Source organism: Cupressus sempervirens, chromosome 8 (genome assembly GCF_028749045.1).
Source record: "Cupressus sempervirens isolate cs-2001-9-10 chromosome 8, ASM2874904v1, whole genome shotgun sequence".
In the NCBI taxonomy this organism is placed as follows: Eukaryota; Viridiplantae; Streptophyta; class Pinopsida; order Cupressales; family Cupressaceae; genus Cupressus; species Cupressus sempervirens.
Genome location: NC_143125.1, coordinates 459,926,296 through 459,933,873, shown reverse-complemented (window position 1 = coordinate 459,933,873; position 7,578 = coordinate 459,926,296). Strand labels below are relative to the sequence as shown.

At 27.9% G+C, this 7,578-nt stretch overlaps 1 non-coding gene across 1 annotated transcript; it reads left to right on the top strand.

The window, feature by feature from the left end:
• The first annotated feature begins 2,191 nt into the window (after positions 1-2,191).
• TRNAM-CAU (transfer RNA methionine (anticodon CAU)) lies at positions 2,192-2,264 on the top strand. Its single transcript has one exon. It is a non-coding gene; the product is annotated as a tRNA-Met (tRNA).
• The last annotated feature ends 5,314 nt before the right edge of the window (positions 2,265-7,578 follow it).

Below are 7,578 nucleotides of genomic sequence, written 5' to 3'. Positions count from 1 at the left end.
TATTTATTCTTATTCAATACTTTTTGTAATTCCAAAGAGTATCTTTGTAATTCCATATAGTATTTATGGTATTCCAAAAAATAATACTTCTGGAATGATTCTAAATCCTTTAATACAAAATCTTTCAAGAAATATTCATTCAAATCAGATTTTAATACAACAGGTGCCAATACATTCTTCAAGAAATCGAATCTCATAAATGTTTTTTCAATTTCAACATGCTCATTAGCTTGAATCTTGTATCTACTCAATATTTTATTAAATATTAGTTGTTTAGTGTTATCATCTTCTGATGTTTTCTTTTTTTCAAAAATATTGAGTACCCGAAGGAAATAATCATGTGTTAATTCATCTCTGGAATTGAAGAAGTAATTGAAGGACTTCAATAGAGTCTAGTTGAATAAATGTAATTCGTTCACACGATCATCGATATCTAGGTCAATTTCATCATTAGGGTAATAGAGATTAGGCTTAGTTATTGATAGAGTAAATTGGTCTATTATTTTAAGAACAAATTTTTTGAATTGGAAATCATTGTTTAATGCTAATTGTTCTTTATTTTGATCACAAGATGAGGGAGATCTTGAAGATAAATTCAATTTCATAAATTGAATACAATTGAATTGGTTTATATAGTCTTTTCTTATGTTCCATTCACAATCTGGTAAAATATCATAATTGACAAAAGGATTTTTAATCAATTTTTTAACCTTCCATAGATCAACAATTCTATTCTTTTCTAATCCCCTAAAATATTCAAAAGCATCTTGTCGCCCTTTCAACAATTTGAATTTTTCACTCCATTTATTGCTATAATTAATACTTATACATGATTCATCTATTAACAAAGGATCAAACAATGTTTGAAAAAATTTCATCTCTGAAAAGGGAAAAGATTCTCTTGCTTGATCTAATTCTTCTTGTAATATTTTTTCTTGTTCAAAATACTTAAATTTTGCTTTTGTCTCCTTATGGAGTTTCCTTAGTCTTCGTAGGCTTTCTCTGCAGCTTTCGACTTCTTCAATTTTTCATTTTCTTCGCATATTTATGACTTGTTCTAGTTTTGAAGAACGAGAAAATTCTTCTTCTTCTTGAACTAGTCCAACTTCTAGTTTTTCAAGTCTATTTTCTACTTCCTCAAGAATTTTGCTTTACTCAAGATAAAGTAATGACTCTTGCCATTCATAAAGGTTTTCATGTTCTATTTCAGATTTCCAATATTCTGGAATTGAATTAAAAGATGAATCAATCTCCCATTCGATGCCATTAGATTCCTTCTCGAAAAGGCTTTCCCAACTTGTTGTTTCTTGCTTCTCTGAGTATTCTATCATTTTTTTGATTTAGATTTGTTTTAGAACTGGATAAAATCCAAACATGTTCTTTTGGAAAGAGCAAGCAACATTGATATCTCCTTCGGACTTTTCGCAAAAAATAAAACAATGCAGAATGAGCAACAAATTTTCCTTTCTAGCTCTAGCTCCAAAATGTTGTACAGCCAAAATCAAAAATGTCTTCATCAAATTATATTTTGATGATTTGTTTCTTTCAATTAATCAAATATTCAAAAAATAGAAAATTAATGATAATGCTATTATCATTACAGCTTTTATTACTTGACCTTTTAAGATAAATATATGTATATCCTGTATAAGTAATGTACTAAGAATCTGAAAATCAAAAAGCTTAATAATACTTTCTCGACCAAAAAATATTTGACTTAGCAATCTCACCAAATTGGATTCGTTCCATGGAACGAATATATCCATCATGTAATCTTTAAATTTTGACTAAACGCTAAAGAACCAAACTATTTCTCAATTTTTTTCGATAGGGTCCGTAGACCACGAATTTTCATGTTTTCCCATATATTATTTTTTATTATTTTGTAAGATAATATAGTGTAATTATTACTTATTAAATTGAATTATAATAAGAAAGAGGTAGTCAGTGCAAGTTATTCAACTATTGTATTACTTATTAAATTGAATTATAATAAGAAAGAGGTAGTCAGTGCAAGTTATTCAACTATTGTATTACTTATTAAATTGAATTATAATAAGAAAGAGGTAGTTAGTGCAAGTTATTCAACTATTGTACAATTTGTTAAAAAAAAGTTTCTTGTTATTTCTATAAAAGAGAAATAGAATTGAATTGGTTACCATATTTATTATAATGAAATAACTTTACCATAGCATCCATGGCTGAATGGTAAAAGCACCCAACTCATAATTGGGAAGTCGTGGGTTCAATTCCTGTTGGATGCATAATAAACAGCCATTGCACTATGCAAACAATTTGAATGGTCTAACTATTGTTATCATTGTGCACCTCTTTATGACAAGAAAAATATTCTCAATATTTTTTACAACTATGGCTTTAGAAGTTCAATTTGATATTTATTTCTAAAGCCCATCCTCTAAAATAGAAAATGGTACCATATGTTTCTAACTATGTGAAACAAATGAAATGCATTAATAAAAAATATTTTTTGTGTGTGCATTGACATATAACATAAGAAAAAGGAATGTAGTTACAACTATCTATAACAAAGAAATTTATTTGAGATGAATACAATCTAATAAAAAATATGTTGTAGTGGACGAGTTATATTTTAGTAATGAAATTAGTAAATGTAGTTCAAATTTATTTATAGATATGTAAAGAAGTTCAAATAATTGTTATTGTTTCACAAATGGTTAATTTTATTGAGAGAAAGATCTTTATTGTGAGATATATGTGCTCAATCATAGTAATCATTCATTTCAATGGTGTTTCATTGTTGAATGTATCATTGTGCATTAAATGGTGAAAAAAAACCACATAAGAAGAATGTATTTTATAAAATCTTCAAAGGGCCTCTTTGTACCTCATGATTAAATTGCCGAGTATATAATTATTCTACAAAAATACCCATGAGTTTAGTTGTTTCCATATCATTTGATGTAGCTATTTATAGTATATGATCAAATTGATCTTCTAATTTCAGTTGGTGTATTTACTTGCAAGTAAAAAATAAGGTCAATTGGCCACATTGATATTACCATATGGAGACATGTTCATTTGATATCTAAGAACTACTTTGAAACAATTAGACAAGTAAGCAACATCGAATGGGAAATTATAAATTTAACTAAAGTTAGGTCAAAACATTAGTTGGATAAATAACTTACAATAAGAGTCCATGAATAGCATGAATCATCCTCATGGAGTTGGTTAAGAAAGATCTTTATTTGGAGCAAACTACTCTTGAGCCCTTGAGAATATAACATACTATAAAGAAAGAGTCAAAAGAGTAATAAATATGATTTCAATCCTTTGTCAATGTAAGTAAAAATAGTTTTATTTTATTTTTTAAGTTCATGTTAATAAAAATGGTAATTAATCATGACATAATCACTAAGTTCTCCAAACCTTTTTAACCCCTTAATTAATATGCAATATTAATAGTTGTTACAAGAAATTTATGTACATTCTATTTTATGAAAAATATAACAATGCTTATTGAATTTCATGTTGTATTACTGATGATATAAAACAATTAATCTATGGTACATTTAATAAAAGAATAAATATCCTTATCATTATAATAGACCATAATAACATTTTTAAATGTATTTCCTTATTAATTAATAATATCAAATCAAATTTTAAAAAATTAAAAAAATAATTGAACCTAATATTAAATAAATATAAAAATACTTTACATTTAATATAAATAAAATATAATAAAAACTTACTATCTATGAATTATAAATATATAGTAATCTAATTAAAATTATTGTAACTACAAATCTAACTAACCTATTTTTTTCTAATTATACATAAATGTAAAATTTACCTTTATATTTTATAAATAATTTATAAAACTTAAAATTAGGGAAAATAATCTAATTTCTTTCTATTATCATGTCATGTGCTTGTCTTCCATGTGTAGAGTTTCATGCCTCCTAGAATGGTTGGTTTGATAAGTTTGTGACTAAACTAATAAAACATGGACTTCTAAATTTGTTGCAAAGGAATTGGTGGAAATAATGTCATTGAAATTTGTTTCCATTTCTTCATGCATCTCCATATAAAAAACAACCAACAAATGAAATGGTTAATTCAACTAGAAGTGGATAGTAGTGTTGAGATTGTGTGATAGGCTTTTGGAGCCAAACAAGTTGGGATGGTGTGAGTTTATATAAAGTGCTATTGGCTTACATTAATCATTGCCTTGAACCATTTATTTGCACATGATAGTGATTCTAAAACTCATTGAAAAAGTACATGAACTTGCATAATTGGTAGGAAATTTTGTCATATGCATCTTGCTCCATTTGTTTTCTTGAGCCTCAATTTCCCTATTGAAAAGGTTTTTTGTAGGAACAAAATAAACTTTTGGCTATGGCAATGATTGTTAGTAGAGAACTAGTTGTGCACATGGTGTGCAATTAGTTGGTTATGATCTTTGTGTATTAAAAAACAACACAAAATACCAAAATAGACTTAACACATGAAAATGCTTTATTTATTCAATGTCTAACTACATTATAATCCACCTCTCTATAGATGTCGCATTTTGATCTATAGAAACATTATCCAAAGAAAGTCTTTTATAGAGGTTGTACTCTCTAAAAGTATAACATTTTTTTGTGAAACCAATAAAGAAACTTGCGAATGTCTAATTTTCATCTATAATGTTTTACTCAAATAACTAAAAACTATATTTAGAATAGATCTCTTTAAAAAAATCCAACTACATATATGACTCAAATAATTCCATTTCTAGTTGCACACTTACATCATTATCCAACATAATCTCCCATGATGCTAAGGGGATAAATTCAAAATTGAATCTACACAACTCACTATGTAGAAGTGTCATCACTATTATTCTAGGTCTTATAGACCCAAATAATATCCTTCTTATAGAAGTATTAATCTCTCTCCTTTGTGAGGGATCACAATATTTTCCCTTCCTTTCATAAACAAAGAGAAAACTCATGAAATATTATTTGTACATAATTCTTTTTGTTGACTTCTATTGCACATTGTATAAGGATCTATGGCAAACTTAAATAAAATTGGACTTCAATCTCAATTTGATAACCATTTATGTATTCATTTCCATTAATTTGGTGAAAGAGTCTCATCTCATGTTGCATTTCTTGTAGTGCTATTCACCTCATACATAGAATTCTACTATATAAAGACCATATTTCCAATGTGCATGAGGTCATCCCATAACAATTCATCTTCAATGATCTCTCATATAGGTCATTGGAATAACTCCTAACCATTTCCTATGCATCCTTTTACATAAAAATCTGAAGTCACGCTTTTTTTTTCATTCCTCATACTTAAAATAATTATAAAACATTTTCAATGTCATTATTAAAATTCTCACATAAGTTCTTCATATGAACCTCTCAATGCAACAATAAACACCAATAACCTCACTCTTTTGAGGATGATATATCTACATGTCAAAACTTCATGCTTCTTTTTTAGCTAATAACTTGGCAATATCATAAAAAACCTTAACTTCAGCAACCTCCAAACATACCTAGGAGAATAGTAGAAGATCACACTCATAGTCATAGATCTTGGGCTCTCTCATGAGATAATAAGGCCCATACTAGCTTTGATCTACAACATTTTAGTTAGAAAAAATTAAATATAACATAATAAAATTGGCAAATAGAACTATTTTATTTATTCAACATCTAACTACATTATGATCCACCTCACTATTGAGGTTACATTTTGATCTATATAAACATTGCCATGAAAGGAATTCTTTTATAGAGGTTGCACCCTCTAATAAATACAACATTTCACTACATGACCAATAGAGAAGCTTTTAAAACATCTAATCTCCATCTATTTTTTAATAAAATCACTGTAAAACATATTTATGATAGATATCTCTAAAATCTCCAAATTTGTATCTGACATTGCTGATTCCATTTTTAGTTGCATGTTTGCATCATTATTTGGCCATCTTGAAGTAAGGAGGGACACTAATTATAGAGATTCATTAGTGATCATTGTATCATTATGACTTGCTTGCATAATTAGCAAGAGAGACAAGGAGCATTGGGAAATTTTAATTAACACCTTCTATAATCAATAGTTCTGGGAAGGGAATCATAATTTTTTATCATTTTTCTTATTTTTCAAGAAATTCAAATTATCTATGGTTGCTAAATATTTTCTAATGTTATAGAATTTAATAGATGCCTATTGTTAATTATAAGAGTCTCAATTAAAATGATTAAGGTTGAGGTGTGTTTCAAAAATTGAATATCGAAATCAATTGAAGTCAGATATATTTTCATTGTAGCACAATCTATTTGCATAAGATAGAGATCTATCTCATATGCATTCATACTTTACTTATCACCATTCTTTTAAAAAATATGTAAAAGATTGGTGAGAATCTAGTTGAAATTGAGATTTTAGGATCCATTTTTTTCTCTCTTATTGTTATGTTATTGTTAGAAATATATGTGTAAGAAAATATATATGTTTATATTTATTCATTTCTTGAGATCCTTTTCAAAAACAAGCTAACTTGGATTTTTCTATATAAATTCTTATATAAACCCTATGACACATCATATAACAAGATGTGAGGCCTTGCTCCGACCCATCGTAGCATAGTGGTACATTACTATTATTTTGATACTCATGACTCGAGATGTCGAGACATTATCTGATGCTTAGAACATATTATATTATTTCATTCTATGTGATGTTACTTCTAGATATTTGATGTTCATCATTTAATGTTTTATGTATATGTATGTTGATGAAATAAGTAAATGCAAGATTAACACATTGATTATGGAATTTTTATGATTAAGGATATAAGTACAATGAAAGAAACCTTGATTGATTTTAAGATGTATGTTTCAATTTATGTGATTTTTGATACATATATACATATGTGCATGTGATTTTATGGGACTACTGATGTGTGTAATGAGTGTGCAGGATATTTTAGCCGAGAAACCTGACAGAGGAACAAAACTGCTCCCTATGTGCTAATTGTGGAAACCTTGTTGTTCATAACTAAATTAATTGTGAGATGTATGTATGTATCTTTTCATGATCAGTAAATGTTAATATTTCGTAACTGTGTTCTTATAGTGTCACTTGACACTCGTGAAATTATTTATGCTCTTCAGCATGCTAGTTAGGGTTAGCTGTGTAACATTTGGACCTAAGTCAGATTAAGTTAGTGTCTTTTGTTAATTTGTTCTTAATTGAGTTTAGTCACCCCTAATCTAGATTAGTGCTTAATTTACATTTCCAGAGTTGTTAGAGGGTCCTAATTATTTCCTAGCTTTTGTTTGGTTTCAAATCTATTCCTAAGGATTTAAAACATAAAATATTTATACCCAAGGGGTATGGGTATGGGTTGGGGGTATTTTCCAACCCCTAAGCCCCTTTTATTGACTTTTGAGGTCACTCAAAAAGTTTATTTTTTCCTTTGTTCGAAAATTGCAAGTGGCTACCATGAGTTGCATCACCTCAACTCCACTTAGTGGTTAACCTTGGTATGGGTTGAGTTAGAAACTTCTAGATTTG